General features: G+C 38.9%; 1 protein-coding gene and 1 pseudogene across 1 annotated transcript in view; both read right to left on the bottom strand.

Moving 5' to 3' along the window:
- The window catches only part of HS6ST3 (heparan sulfate 6-O-sulfotransferase 3), a 739,791-nt gene that overhangs the window by 252,240 nt on the left and 470,748 nt on the right, over window positions 1-16,803 (bottom strand). The window lies entirely within an intron of this gene.
- LOC105721529 (AMMECR1-like protein) lies at window positions 2,777-4,271 on the bottom strand (annotated as a pseudogene).

The following is a 16,803-nucleotide window of genomic DNA, read 5'->3' on the forward strand; positions in this document are numbered from 1 at the left end:
TTTAGGAAAGGCTCATGTTAATATGCTATGTGAAACTGAATGCTAAGTATGGATTACATTCTTCATAAATTTATATATGTCTGGGGGTGCTTGGAAGATACCTATTCATTAATGAATAAGAAAAAAATATTCCTCAGTCAAATTGACTCTTAGAGGGCAGTTTAGAGAAATTTGGAAAATGTTCTCACTCATAACTGGGAGTTGAAAAATGAGAACACATGGAAACAGGGAGGGGAACATCACACACCAGGGCCTGTCAGAGGGTGGGGGGATAGGGGAGGGATAGCATTAGGAGAAATACCTAATGTAGATGATGGGTTGATGGGTGCAACAAACCACCATGGCACATGTATACCTATGTAACAAACCCGCACTTTCTGCACATGTATCCCAGAACTTAAAGTATAATTTAAACAAATAAATAAAAGAAAAAAATCTATACATTGAGGAAGATAAACAGAGGAAATAGAGCAACACTATTTTTTTTTTTGAGATGGAGTCTCACTCTGTTGCCCAGACTGGAGTGCAGTAATGTGACGTCAGCTCACTGCAACCTCTGCCTCCTGGGTTCAAGTGAGTCTCCTGCCTCAGCCTCCCAAGTAGCTGAGAATACAGGCACATGTTACCAGGCCTGGCTAATTTTTTGTATTTTTAGTAGAGACGGGGGTGTCACTATGTTGGCCAGGCTGGTTTCAAACTTCTGACCTCAGGTGATCTACCCGCCTTAGCCTCTCAAAGTGCTGGGCTTACAGGCATGAGCCACTGTGCCCAGTCCAACATTTCTACAAGAAAAAAAATCAGCTTAAGAAGCATGGCACTGTAAATGTTTGCGTGACCAGTATCACTGAGTGCGCATGCTCAAGGGTGAAAGTTTAGCACTAATTTTTTTGCTTTTTCTCTTCTTCGAAATTAAACACAACTTTCGACATAGACATTTGCAAAGTAATGAGTGTAGCCCTATGTAATTCTACAAATATGAGGTGGGTAGCTTAGTCCAGAGCCGATCACTCTGACATCGATCCATGGCACTTAAGAGTAACTGTTGCCCCATCTGTTTTTAACAAGACATTTATTCTCAGCAGCAGAAAGACATAAAACAATCCCTCCATCTTCATTTACATTGTCAAGGGAAACGTGGCAGGCTGCAGGAACCCAGCACAGCAGTGAGGGAGCCGCAGCCTGGGCACCCTGTCACCACGTTTCCCTTGCACATCCCAGGTCCTCTCGAGCAGCACAGGACAGTGCCAAGCAAACCAACTTACCCTCACCCGTTCCTTCCCAGAAACTTGACGGCAATGCCTAGAACAGCACATGTGTTCTTTCTCATGTGCCCCTGCTCCCTCTCCCCAGTTCCTGGCAAGAGAAAAATGCAGTTCTTCTAACTTGAATATCTGCCCATTTCAAGAAGCCACACCATCACCACATCAACGTTTAAAAATAATTAAATTAAAATGTTGTGTTCACTGGCTTGGCACCCAATCCACTTCGAGAGTTTTCTGAGATGTTGTTCAAAACCAGTGTCAGGTCCTTGGGATCCCTTCTTCCCACCGGCCACTTCTCCTGTGCATCATTTCAGCAGGGCATTTGTGACAATGTTTTCAAAGCATTTTCCAAGTTCCCTAGTTCCATGAACTTTGCCACCAAACAAGTGAAGAACAGCAAGGAAGAGAACCACACCGCTGACAGAAACGTGGAAATCGGCAATGATAAAAAGAGAAAATATATCACATGAAAGTTGGAATGGCCAAGATTAAAATAAGCTATTTGCAAATTTGCCCTGTGGGGTGAAGATTCCCAACCTGTTAGGCAAGATAAAGAGCCACCTTGTGAAATCACACCGCTCTGTTGTAACGTCTTGAAAGGACTGGAACATCAACGGTCTTCCTACTTCTACAGGTAAACTAGAAAAAGGGACTCACCTGCTTACTGGTCCCTCGGGATGTCTGCATAAAAAAAAAGCCAGCTCAGGGATCCTGTATTCTCTCCTATGATGTGTCCTAAAGCCTAACTCAACTACTGTTTGCCCATCTATGCTTCGGAGAATGTAGGTCCAACTACAGGCACTGCTACCAGTAGGGGAGTGAGGTGGATGAGTGGCAGGGAGGAGGCCTCTCCTTTCACACCGGTGTCCGGTGATGACATCACACCTTCCCATGGGCATCTCCATTCCATTCCTCAGCAGGCTACGCCACGGAGCTCTGTTCAGTAATCAGGAGGCTCAGTGCAGGAAGAGTGCCAGAAAATCCAACTGAGAGTGGGATGAAAATGAAAATATTCACGCCTTACTGAGCAATGAGATCTGCAATGCCATCCAAAAGGCTTCTGATCTTGATGTGGGTCTCTGCCCAGAAGCCTTGAAGAACGCGTGACGCCCACATCCATCCCTAATGTGGCATCCACTTATGTGTCATCGGGGTTGTATTCAACTCTTGTTATGCAATAAACCGGAAGTCTAAAAACAGGAATTTGAAACAACCTAGAACTGTTTCTTGTTGGTCTCCATTGTCCAGACTACCAGGGGAATACACCTACTTGATCTGGGGCAGCTGCATGGGTGTGTGTGGGTTCAACCTTCGTGGATCATCAATTCCAGCTTCCAGAGTGTGGCCAACACCCATGTGTCAAATACCAGACAAGGCACTTCTGAATTCACACAGTAATTCCCACTAGTCAGGGAGGAGCCCCAATCCACCAGAACCTCATATTGAGGGAAGGCTGAGATAAGGCTTAGGCCCCTCAAGTTCTGTTTCATTCAATGTAACCCACCACTCCTCAGTCAAGGGGAGGCAGACATGGCAACGGAAGCTGAAAAGGGTGCTGTAATAGAAATAACTGGACCAGGAAGAGGGGGCATTGCTCCAATGATGTCATAGCCACTGGTGCCCATGGGGTAGTGGGACTGATCATGTAGCTGTGTGTCAGGAGCAATGCTTGCAGTGAGTGGGACGTGAAGAGGAGTATGGTTCTGGAAACAGCATTGTCAAGAAGTGATATACTCTGCAAAACTGATTGTCACCTTCTCACTTTGGTACCTGGTGAGTTTGATCATTTTTCTGAATTCATTGGTAATTGGAGCCTTAAAGTTACCTTTGCTGGGCAAGGACTCTATTATTTGGATCTCATCCCAGTCTTGTTCCTTAGCAACCTCAGGTGAAAATGAGGCTGTACGTTTGATGCCTTTTTCATTAGTGAATTCAATTTAAATCCCATGGACCCCTATCTCTCAGTCCAGGTAATCACTAGCATCCTCAAAGTTAGTATGGAGGGAGACAGAGCGAAAAAGCTTAGACAGCTCCTCTCAGATTGGAGGGGAAATCAGTTGTCCTTAAGTGCAATGGCTAACATGTATTCCCTGAGTCCTGCATGAAGATTCATGGCTGAGAATGTCCCAATGCAGCCATGAAGCCACTTGTTCCTCTCCATCTTCCATGTCACAAGGCACAGACAGGGGTCATTGGAGAATCTAGGAAGTTGTGGCTGTAGGAAGACATAGAGGAAACAATAGAGCACTTTAAAGCAGATCACGAGGTCAGGAGATCAAGACCATCCTGGCCAACATGGTGAAACACCGTTTCTACTAAAAATGCAAAAACATTAGCCTGGCGTGGTGGCACACGCCTGTAATCCCAGCTACTCGGGAGGCTGAGGCAAGAGAATTGCTTGAATCTGGGAGGTGGAGGCTGCAGTGAGTCAAGATGGCGCCACTGCACTCCAGCCTGGGCAACAGAGCAAGACTCATTCTAAAAAAAGAAAAAAGAAAGCAGTAGCAGCATCTCTAGATTATTTGTTGCCATTCCATTAGACTGGGGGAGAGGGCTTAGTGCTCCTGATGCTGGATTCATTTGTGTGATGGGAGAGATTCCAGGTCCCAGAGTTAAGTTCAACACACTCTCCTATCTGCTGCTGCTGTCTACATGCTGGTGGTTTTGAAGAGGTCCTGACCTAGGTCCGGGGACAGCTGTGGACTGGTTCTCATGACTGTATGCTCCACTTCCAGATAATTTGGACTTCTTGCTCCCACAACAGCCTGCTGTCAACTTGGGCTCCAGTGGAGGAACACAATGTATTTTTTCTATCCTGACTGGGTGCCCAAATTCTGGAATGCTACAGACCCTGAAAGCAGAAAGTTTGTATGGCCAGAGGAACAGTTAGAACAAGAGGAGGGGAGCTATTTTGTTTCTGAAATGAGACTTCTTCCTTCCAATTCCATTCCTTCTTCCTGTTACCTTTTCTCCTGGCCCAGATGCTCTTGCAGGGACAGGACCTCTCATGCTCTGCCCCTACTTCCTGCTTCATGGAGCCATGCATCTGGCTGTGGGTTCCTGAGAAAAGTAGGCCCACAGGCCCAAAAGTTTTGAGAGAGTATAAAAAGGCATATGTACCCCTTCACCTAAAACAAATTAAAAGAAAAAAATAAAAGGTACTTTGGTCAGGAATATAAAACACTATTTTCATCAAGAGTAGACAGGGAGATATTGAGCAGGAAATAGAAATAGGAAAAAAGAACTCTAAGACAATCTAATTTTTAACCTGATTTTTAGGTCTATGAGCAAAGGAGGTCCAGAGAGGTGAGGCAACTTGCTCAGTGTTACACACCTAGTCATTGGCAGACATGGGATTAGAATCCACTTAGTCTAGGTTCTTTTCTCTGTACCATGTCCTTGAGTTATGTCTTTGGGGTGAGGATTCATTGCAACATTGAAAATGAATTGTTCATTGAATAGGATAACCATCATATGAAATATAAATACAAACGCAATACTCTGAAGACTGACATACATGAATGATTTGGGGATTATGCAGTGTTACACAATGTATCTATCGTTGTTGCTTGCAATTAGAATGGATAAGGTATAGTTCACTGGGACATTTTTCCAGCGTGCATCTCGGAAGATGAACAGATGTTGTATTAGAACATTGCCCTTGTGTCTTGAATGCAGTAGCTCATCACAGGCAGAGACCCAGGTAGCACCAACAGTTCAGACTTTAGAGTTAAAAGTTGTTTCAAGCATTGGATGAACTACTTCATTACAGATTTATTGATTCAGAATATTTGGGAGGAATGGGGTATGAAGTGAGGACAAGTGAAATGGTTTTTAAAAAGTCTACAACAAAACACTTTTGAAGAAATACAAATCAATTATTTTGAAGTAAAATAAGAAAAAGCAACCACTGAAATACTGCCAGATACATATCCTGTAGGGCCTATTTTAATAACTGAATAATTTATCTGTAATTAGCAAATTGTTTATATGCAAATGGCATTGGAAAGCATTTGAAAATATTTTAGCACATTAAAAATGTGCTATTGAATCTCATTTATTTCAAACTTCGCATGCCAAACTTTTCTCTACAGAGAGTAGAGAGGTAAAATATAGTCTAGTTCTACTTACGTGATCAGAAAGTCTCGTAGCAATAATGCTTTTTCTACTATAAGCAGTGACAATGATAGTAATAATAATTCATTTTCACTACTCATAGAGAGTCCATATATATTTTCTAATTTCTGTCCCAACATAGCTCTGTGCACCGAGGACAAATAGAGGTAAAGAGACATGCCCAAGATCTATTAATAGCAGCAATTGAATTCTCCAGCCTAGAACCCAGGTCTTCTGATTCTCTGCTTTGTACTCTTCCACTCCTCTACAAGGCTGTCTAGGATGGACCACAGACCTCTGGCTTAGGCCAGATGAGCTCCAATGTCATTTTGCAATGCCAAGGCCTCTTTTTCTATGACTTTATCCATACTCTGACCTTAAACCACATGGTGCATGGTACACGTATGTGCAATGGGCACTTAAACTTGCTGGATTTCAGGGACTCTGGATTTCCCTTCAGTGTCTTGTTTTCAGCATTTCATAGATCAGTACATGTGTTCAGTGGCTTTAAGTCCTTGTTATTATGAGGTTGGTAAAAATATACAAACTTATCTTTGACTTTTTTCCCTAAACACTAGGTTTAATTTATAAAGGAAACTGAGTCAACTATCCTAAATCATTCTAATGACAAGGAAAAATGATAGCTCCTTATCTATAATTAACATGACTAAGACCTAGACTCATGGGTAATCTCCTCTTCTCAAGCAACAATTACTGTAAGACTAGCTTTGGCAAGGATAGTAGAGACTCCAAAAGAATCTTGGAGATTGATTTGCTACACAAAGAAACATAGGCATGATAAGGAAAAGTATTTATGCTATTAACTTATTAATAAAGAGGAACCTGACACCAAGAAACATGCACTTATTGTTCAGTAGTAGAGTCCATTTCACCTTATTTTATTCCTGTTTGCTTGCTGATAGTAAGTTTATTATTGACTTTATTTCTATTGACATAGATGCAATCTTAAATATGGCTCAGTTTGAAGTTTCCTAGCAGCGAAATGTAGCCTTTGATCCTTTTTATGTGACAAAAGGTCAACCTGTTCCACTGATTTGCATGCACATGCATGATGGTCTGGCCATAGCAGATTAGGATGAACAGACCAACTGATAACTGATCAACAAGCAGAGTTGACCAACACGTCTGGAGAGGAAGAAAGAAGCCTTGAGCTATAAATCGTGCTGTGAATAGAGTAAGTGAGCATTCCTTGCATTGTTCCATCAGTCTTTTATCATCTAGATTTTTCAGCTTAATTTCTCACCATGCACAGCTCTACCTAGACCTCCTGAACTACATTCTCACAGATGCTTCACCAATAACTTTCTTAACATGATTACCACTATGAATAATCTTTTCTGGCCCCAAACACTCCCATCCTTCCTTCTCTCATCCACACACAGAATGCTACTCATATTTAAAGATCCAGCTTATATGTCACATCCTCAGAGAAGTCTCAAGCAACTGTAATCTCCTCTATATTCAATAGTACTTTGGTCAAACCATTACTATAGTACTTATCATAATGTGTCATAATTACTAGACTAGCTGGCTTATCCATTAGATGATACATTCCTTATGGACAGAGTCACTGTGTCATTCTTTGTCATATTTCTGCTACTCTTTGGTACCTGTCCTTTACTTTCTACCCCTGCCAACATGCTATCCACATCTTGCCCCCTGTTGGGTATAAAGTCGGTGTTCTATAAATGCTTCTGGACAGAACCACAGAGGGAGTGGCCAATGGACAGCCAGAAGGCAAAGGGTGCATAGATTTGTGTATGAGGAAAATTCTCCTAACATCATGTATAGGCACAAAGTCTCAACTCCCTAACCTGTAATTTAGGCTGCAAATCGGAGTCCCTGCAGCTTTGTTTATCCTTTTCATGTGCAACACACTTAGATTTCAATGTCACATTAATCTGGGATATTAATTCCACCAGCACCTCTGATGGAAGCTATAATTTATATTACTGAAAAACTTTTCTATTTTAATATTCAGAGGTGTGGGAATACAAATGATATTAAACATTAAGTTGGCAAAGAGGTATAAGCAAAGAAACTATATGGTATAAAAATGTAGGCCCCAAATTAAGACTATAACATTTCCTAATTAAATCAGGATGAAATGAACAAGTATTATAGGTCGTGCATTAATCAGAAAGGATATAAACCAAACCAGACACATTTACCGCTTAAAAAACCCTCAACTCCCTAATGTGCCTATAATTATTAATTATTTATAAACAACACTGGAAGTGTTGACATTGTATATTCCTATAAAATGAAACATAAAATAATAATGCCTCAGTTTTATACATCCCTTCAAGTTAATGATGCAATTTTAAAGGACCCTGTGAAGTTTTAGGTAAGCGGGCATTGATGAATACACTGAAATGGTAGCTGCTTTGTTAAGGCCTCAGTCTCCTCTTCCCATTTAATATTTTCTCTTTTTGACAGCACCATAGAGAGACAGTACAAAGTGGCCAACACAGCCCTGAGATCTAATCTTGAAATGCAACAAACTTGCTGAGTGACCCTGAGCAGGGTTTACATTTCTCTGTACCTCACATTCCCTATTTAAATAAATGGGCTAGACAAATTGGTCTTTCTTTCCTTTCAACTTGAGTATTCAACCATTTCTATTTCTAAGGTTTATTTTATTTGTTTTCCCAGATCTTACCAGTTACTCAGAGGAAATGTGGATGCTATGAAAAAAAAAAAAAAAAAAAAAAAAAGATTTTCATTTTTTAACATTTTGATAGCTGCAAACTCAGTTTATTTTACATTTTCCCCAGTTATTATCCTTCCAGCTTCAACTAATAGTTTAACCTCATGCGAAAGTATTTTCCCATATAATAGGATATGGAGATAATGCATCGGCTGACGGCTGGATCAATAATAGTACTAAGGACCCAGGCTCTTTCCATCTCTCTGCTCTTCTATCCTTAGTGTCAGTCTCCTTTTCAGACTTACAGCAAGGTGGCTGGCCTAATTCCAAGGACACAATGGAAAATATAAAGACCAGACCCACAGCGTCACATTTCCTGTGAAGGCGTCATTCATTCTACTTGAAGTTAACAGCCAAGAGCTCAGCCCAGTAACTTCTTTCTGTCACATTATCAGGGTAATTTGACAAGTAGCTATTGAACTTGCAGTAGAAGCCCAGTATGAGCCTAGTATGAACTATTAGTGACACAATGAAAAGAAGAATAAAGTAAAATGCATTCAGTTTTTCACTATGAGATTATGATTAGTTCAGAAAATAAAGTGTATCTGTTTTAAAGCCAAAAAGCAATACAGAAACATTCTTAACATAAAGTTAACCCAGTCCTAGCTGGATTTCAGATATGGTTAGACAGTGTTATCTCATTCCCATTTATGCAACAGAAAAAAAAATTCATGCTTATAAATTCCACACTTAAGGATGATTTTGGAAAAGAATTTATTATCACAGGCCACACTTAGCTTATTCTTGAAGTAATTAAAGCTCAGCAATGCAGGATTCATTTCAAATTGCAGTGGATTGCAACCAAGTGTTATTTGAAATATCCAGAATAAAATTTTCAGCAAGACAAACAGAGTATACCACCAAAACATGATCATAGCTACTACAGATTAAAATATATGGCGTGTGGTATGTATAATCCATTCCCAAACCCTGTGTTCTCAAATATGACCTGTTTTCTAAATGACAAATATTTCCTTATGGTCTAAACATGATATACATAATGAAACTGAAATAATATATAGGCACTTGAATGTAAAGATTCAGAGAGACAAATTATAGTATTTGCTGAATACACTGGAGTATGAATATATCACAGAATATCTAAACATGTCACTATTTTTTATACTTCCAACAATGCTGTAATGAACACCCATGTGCATGACTACTGAGCTTATGAGTAGCAGTTGCTTTGTGTTGGAGACCTAAGAGTGGAACTGTGAGGTCATAAGACATATACATTTTTGATTTTTCATAAATGCTGCCAAATTACCTTCCAAAATGTCTACACAAATTCCCAGCAGCTGTATATGAAAGTTTGTGTTGCACTATATCTCCATAATTACATGATATAAGAAATTCTAACTTTCACCAGTCGGGTGGGTGAGAAATGGTATCGCATCTCTTCTTATGCACTTCCCTGGCTCTCAATGCGATTAAACCCCGACAATTCCTTATCTGTCTGTGAGTCGTGATAAGCTTTCTACTTCAGAAAAATGCTCATTTGTTCTGGTTGCTCATTTTTTTGTTGTGCTATTTTCTATTTCATATTGACTTTATAAGTGTTTTATACATGTTAGATATTATGTATGTATTCATGAAACATGTCCCAAATATATTCTTCCAGCTTTATTTTTCATGACTTTTATCACATTTTTTATTTTTATGGAGTCAGATTTGTTAACAATCTTTCTCCTAATGATTTGTGTTTTTGTGTCTTAAGATGGCAGTTCTTCGAGAAAGGGTGTGTAGGTAAAAAATTTTCTGATCCTCCATTACCTGGAAATGCCTGTATTTTATCTTTACTCATTATATAATAGAGTTATGTAGATAGAATTTTTAGTTCAAAGTTACTTCCCCTCAGATATTTTCATATTATTTTTGTGTGTAATGTTGCTGGGAAGTCTGATGCCAATCAAGTTTGCACACCTTCAAAAAAGTGGTCTCCTCCCACCCCCACCGCCCCCTCTCTTGCAACTCATAATTTTCTATTTATGCTTAAAGCTCTGGAATGTTACAGTGATGTGATTATAAATGAGCTTAAAAAAATAAATCTGAAATACAATTTTTGCTCAGTACTTAGCGGGATTTTTAATTTAAGACTTGTGGGTGTGGAAAGGAGGAAGAGCTGTAGGTGAAGAAGAAGAAAAAAGACAGGAGAGAAAAAGAAAAAACATGAACAAAGCAGTAAAAGAAAAAAGGGAAAATGGAAAGCAATACTAAACAATGGTATTATTAATAAAACTATCCATCTATACCTCGAACAAACTGTATGTACATTTTTTCAGTCTTTCAAAGTGTTTGCTTACGTAACATGATTTTTGTTTGTAAAATTAGAGAGCCCTTTGATGAGAAATCCCTGTTTTTTTCTGAAATCCTTAATTCCAAAAACATTTGGATACCTTTAAGAATAATTTTCTCTGTTATTTGTCCCTATATTTCCAAATGCTATGTGTATAATGATATTTTTAATTGATCAGTTTTTGACATGCTTGTAGTTAAGCCTTTAACTCAGCCACAACACTTTCCTTCCATCCCCATCTTCTCAATATGGTTTGGAATAAATTTGGCTTAGGTCAATGATCAGTCTTTACATTATTATGCCTACATATTGTTTACTCCAGAGCTAAGCACTATCCTATAATTATGGTTAGTTTTTGGTTCAACTTTTTCTCTTACAACAGTTAAGAAATGACCCAGTCATCATACCGGAACTTCCCTTTGCTCCGTCCCTGCGCTGGGTCTTTCCTTCAGTTTTATGTTTTCCTCTTTCAAGAATAACCTCATTTACTGAAGAATATCCTTTTATAGCTTTTTAAAAGAGTGTTTACTAGGATCAAATATTTGAGTCCTGAACAGAATGTCTTATGTTTACCCTTTTGCTTGAGAAAGAGCTTTTCTGGGTCTTTTTCTCAGAAAAAGAGAGGCTGAAAGAATTCTAAATTGGAAATAATGTTACCTCATTCCATAACGTTTACATTCATAGTCTTTTCAAAGGAGGTGCATTCCTTTAGTTCTAAAAAATTTATTAAATCATTTATTTGATAATTGTCTTTCAGTCTCTCTGTTCTCTCTGCAACACCTATCAACTGAGTGTTAGTTTTCTGTATTGATTATCTAATATTATTAATTTGTCCTCCTATTATCCTTTGTTTTTTTTTTCTGGGAAATTTCCTTAATTTTCCTTCCCATTTCATTGAATCTTTTTTTTCCCCAAATAGCATATACTTAAATCCTAAGAATTATTTCTTTTTCCTCAACTGTTCTTTTCTACAGCATCCAGTTCTTACTTCATAAATACAATACTTTATGAGAATATTTATTATATGTATGACTATGCCTGCATGGGGCACCTTTTATTCTGATCCCGGTATGTCTCCATTTGCTCTGCATTCATATTTTCTGATTTGTTTTCATTACCTTATGGAGGATACTTTTCTCAGATGTCTGATAATCCTTGTCTGTCAATTCCCATTTAAGGCTGAGGCTTAAGAAAGTTTATTGGGATGGGGGAAGCTTATTCTGTACATTGGCAGGGCTTGTTGACTGCTGAGCTTGAGGTGATCAGACTATAAGCCAGGGTTTCCTTTAGGATACTCACAGATTTTAGAACTGCGTAGAGTCTTTCCTTTGAAGCCATTGAATTTGTTTCTCTGAGATCCTGAAGAGGAAACACACCTGGTCCCTGGTATACTAGAAGCTGAGTTCCTTTAATTCAGATTTTACAGATTCATTTATATTCCCTTGTAGGGTCCTATCTCTCCCATGCCACCTTCTGCATTTAGTATTATTTTCCTTTATTATACTTTAAGTTCTCAGATACATGTGCAGGTCATGAAGGACTCTTATATAGGTATACACATGCCATGGTGGTTTGCTGCATCCATCCCCCCATCACCTATATTAGATATTTCTCCTAATGTTATCCCTCCCCAATCCTCCCCTACCCCCAGGTATCCCTCTCCTAGCCCCACCCCCACATCCAACAGGCCCCAGTGTGTGATGTTCCCCTCCCTGTGTCCATATGTTTTCAATGTTCAACACCCACTTATGAGTGAGAACATGAGGTGTTTGGTTTTCTGTTCTTGTGTCAGTTTGCTGAGAATGATGATCTCCAGCTTCATCAATGTCCCTGCAAAGAACATGAACTCATCTTTTTTATGGCTGCATAGTATTCCATGGTGTGTATGTGCCACATTTTCTTTATTGAGTATCACTGCATTTGAGTTGGTTCCAAGACTTTGCTATTGTAAACAGTGCCGCAATGAACATACATGTGCATGTGTCTTTGTAATAGAACAATTTATAATCCTTTGGGTATATACCCAGTAATGGGATTGCTGGGTCAAATGGTATTTCTATTTCTAGATCCTTGAGGAATCGTCACACTGTCTTCCACAATGGGTGAACTAATTTACACTCCCAACAGTGTAAAAGCATTCCTATTTCTCCACATCCTCTGCAGCATCTGTTGTCTCCAGATTTTTTAATGATAGTCATTCTCACTGGCGTGAGATGGCATCTCAATGTGTTTCTGATTTGCATTTCTCTAATGACCATGATGTTCAGCTTTCTTTCGTATGTTTGTTGGCCACATAAGTGTCTTCTTTTGAAAAGTGTCTGTTCATATCCTTTGCCCACTTTTTGATGGGGTTGTTTTTTCTTGTGAATTTGTTTTAGTTCTTTGAAGATTCTGGATATTAGCCCCTTGTCAGATGGGTTGATTGCAAAAATTTTTCCCCATTCTGTTGGTTGCTGGTTCACTGTAGTGATTGTTTCTTTTCCTGTGCTGAAGCTCTTAAGTTTAATTAGATCCTATTTGTCTATTTTGGCTTTTGTTGTCATTGCTTTTGGTGTTTGAAGTCCTTGCCTATGCCTATGTCCTGAATGGTATTGCCTAGGTTTCCTTCTAGGGTTTTTATGGTGTTAGGTCTTATGTTCAAATCTTTAATCCATCTGGAGTTAATTTTTATATGGGGTGTAAGGAAGGGATCCAGTTTCAGCTTTCTGCACATGGCTAGCAAGTTTTCCCTTTAACCTGGAGCCTCCTGGTTTCAAACTTTTCAGATAATAAACTATTTCCACTCACTGCCATGGAGTGGGAAAATGATACTAACATGGCTGCTATGGGTGAGAAAGGGCACCTGGCATACCTGTCCTGTTCTTTATCCTACCATTTTTGGGATCTGAGGATCTAAATGGTGGACATTTCAAGGGAAGCTGTGGGGCAAAATAGATCACTCCTTATTATATCCCCTTCTGTTACTTTATATAAGTTTAAATGTGCACTTCTCTGCTGAATTACCTAACACTTCTCCACTCAATTTCTTCCAAAGTTTGTTCAAGTGTCTTATCGGCTACTGTCTCCTCTTCTGTTATCTAGGTTCTTGTGGGTTAATGCCCCATTAATTCCTTTACTCTCATTTGAGAAGGGTTTTAGAAGGGAAGAAAGATAAATGTGTGTGGCCAATTCACTATGTCAAGCAGAAGTCCCGAGCTCTCCACATCTGAGACCTTCTTCACTCTCACATATGCAGGTGTATGTACTGTAGCTGCAGCTGTAATGTCACCATGGTCTCTGATCTTGTTCCTCTAACATTCCACCTGCCATAGCACTTCTAACGTTTTCTCTCATCAAAGACACAGGTGAAAGAGAATGCTTTTATTCTGCAAATGCACATGGAAAACAAATACTCTCTCATGGATTTAGTAGGAAATTTGGTTACTACGAATGTTTTAAATTACTTGGGTTTTCTGTTTACTTCAGTATTCTTCTATTTAAGCACTACTCTAGTGATCAGTTGTGCACTTATTTAGGGTCATGAGGAATATCCTGTTTGTTTTAAATCTAGGAATGAGGGAAGAATCAGTGTAGTGAGATCATGTGCCATTTCTGCTAATTTAATTAAGGAGCTCTTTGTTTAGATTTGCCCAGGTCATTTCATGAAGAAAGCATCCCACAGTAATTCTTATATGACCTTGTGGTTTTTTTTCCTTTGTATTTTCATGTATATATTGCTATGGTTTTAAAAAGCCACTCCTAGTCAATAGGGAATTTTTTCAGGTTTTGTGACTAAATGATGCTTAAGCAGTATGCCAATGAGACATTCATTATGCAAGGTGCTAAGGCAAAGCACCCAATGATCTGTGAAGGAAATAGAACTTCAACTTTGGTATTTTTAAAGTACTTTCAAAGACAGATGATAGCAGTTCACCATAAAGGGGAAAAAATAGTGTCAGGTAATTTTATAAGACAAAGGAGTTGCGAGTATGGGCTATCTCCACATAAAAACACATAACTGCATGCAGGCTGAGTTTTTCCCAAGCAAAGAGCTCCTGAATAGATAGAAGAAAAGTTTTACAAAATGCATCAGTCAGAAGTACTGTGCAAAATTGCCTAATTACTCATGCTCTATGGAAACTTTCAAAATGCAGTTTGCACCACTTGCTGAACTTGTTACTTCATTTTCAATTGCAAGGAACAACAAAGTAGTTTATTTGTCTTATTTAGGGGGATTGAAAACTGAGTAAGGTTGTAAACTAGATATGTATTATTATCATTGATATCCGAAGGGACTATGACCAATTATGTTATTTCCTTTTATCTGCAAGGCAACAAATAGAAATGGGAGAAAAGTCAAAAAGGTGTTTGCACACAGGCTAGCCACAGTAAGGTGAAAATGGGTAAGAAGGTGTGCATGAGAGGTTGATTGGGCTCATTTCTCTTCCAAAAACCTATCAACATAGAGACTGTATCATCAAGAAAGGTGATGAACTTTGGCATCAGGCATGCCTTCCAAAACATGGCCATTAGCAAGTCACTTAACCTTATAGAGTGACATGATTCTGCAGGACAGTCCCGGGCTCCCTGTACCACCCAATACAGCTTTTGCCAGTAAGGCCTGCCCCACCGTGACCTGCCTTTTATTTCCCTTTCTTATATACTTGGGATTCTTCCTCACAATAACTAGAAATGTTTATCTTCTACTGCTGCAAGATTTTTTCAAGCATGAAAGTAAATATCTAAAGATAGAGCAACTTTCTCAACTTTTAAAAACAAAAGACTAAAGAGTCTTCATTCTAAAGGTACAGAGACCAAAAAATAATAAGAGCTTTCAAGGAAAAACAAATTCTACTACTCTGTTACCACCTATGATACCTGGGGTCTGATTTATTTTTAAGTTTATTTCACTCCTTTATGATATGATATACTTAAGTGTAATAGGTTCACCATTTAGCCAGGAATAGAGTCTGAGACAATGTGATGGAAATCCAGCCTTGCCTAAGCCACAGCCAACCTATGTCACGGATTCTTTTTATTAAAATATCTGTATAAGATGACTAGAGGGTTTGATTTATTAGAAACATTAAATTGGGTTCAAAAGTAAATATTGCATAGGTTGAATTGCTAACTGGCTTTCCATCCTTGGCCTTTTTTTTTTTCCTTTCCTATTTCTGCTGACTGGATCCATTGCTCAGTCTAGGCCTACTTTCAGGAAGTGGCCTTCTCTTTCTTAGTCAGCCCTCAGAAAACTGACAGTTTCCACCTGGACCCCTCATTTCAGCATTTGCTGCTATCTTTCTCTCCTATCCTGTTCTTTAGTGAGCCACAAAGAAAGTGCTTCTTTCAGAGCTGCTTCCAGAGCCCTAACATCCCTGATTGTTCAATGGAAGCCTCCTAGATCCTGACTTCTAGGTAAGAGACACTGATCCCAGGCAAACCTTCCTCTGCATGTTGCACGTACACGATGAAAGACAGCTGATTATTTTACCTGAACTTCGTTCCCAGAAACGATTTTTTTAAATGTTATGAGTCTGAAAAAAAAGAGGTTCAATTTGCTTTGTCAGTCCTTTGGGTCTAGATTTCTTAAGTCTGAATTGTCAAGAGCAATGTGATAAAGACAGTTTAAAATTTATTAATTATTAATATTGTCTCTGATGTTCAGCATATTATTATCTTTTCTATTTTGGGTTCAGGGTTATAGATGCAGGTTTATTTGGGTACATTCTGTGATGATACTGAGGTCTGGGGCATGAATCAGCCTGTCACCCAGGTACTGAGCATAGTACCCAATAGTTAGTTTTTCAGCTCTTGTCCTCCTTCTCCCACAAGTAGTCTCTAGTGTCTATTGTTGCCATCTTTATGGCATGACTACCCATTGTTTAGCTTCCACCTCTAAGTGAGAACATGCAGTATTTGGTTTTCTGATTCTGTGTTAATTTGCTTAGGATAGTGGCCACCAGCTGCACCCATGTTGTGGCAAAGAACATGATTTCATTCCTTTTTGGCTATGTAGTATCCCGTGTTGTATATGTACCATATTTTGTTTATCTATCCACCATTGAGGGGCCCCTCAGTTGCTTCTGTGTTTTTGTTATTGTGAATAATGTTGTGATGAATATACTCATGCATATGTCTTTTTGGCAGAATGACTGCTTTTCTTCTGGATATATACCCAGCAATGGGATTGCTGGGTCAAATGGTAGCTCTGTTTTATTTGAGAAATCTCCAAACTGTTTTTCACAGTGACTGAACTAATTTATATTCCAACCAACACTATGTAAACATTCTCTCTTCCCACAACCTTCCAAGTATCTGTTATTTTTTGACTTTTTAATAATAACCATTCTGACTGGTATAAGATAGTATCTCATTGTGGTTTTTATTTGCATTTATCTGATGATTAGTGATGATGA

Source organism: Aotus nancymaae, unplaced genomic scaffold (assembly GCF_030222135.1).
Source record: "Aotus nancymaae isolate 86718 unplaced genomic scaffold, 86718_ANA_hifiasm-v0.15.2.pri h1tg000048l, whole genome shotgun sequence".
Taxonomy (NCBI): Eukaryota; Metazoa; Chordata; class Mammalia; order Primates; family Aotidae; genus Aotus; species Aotus nancymaae.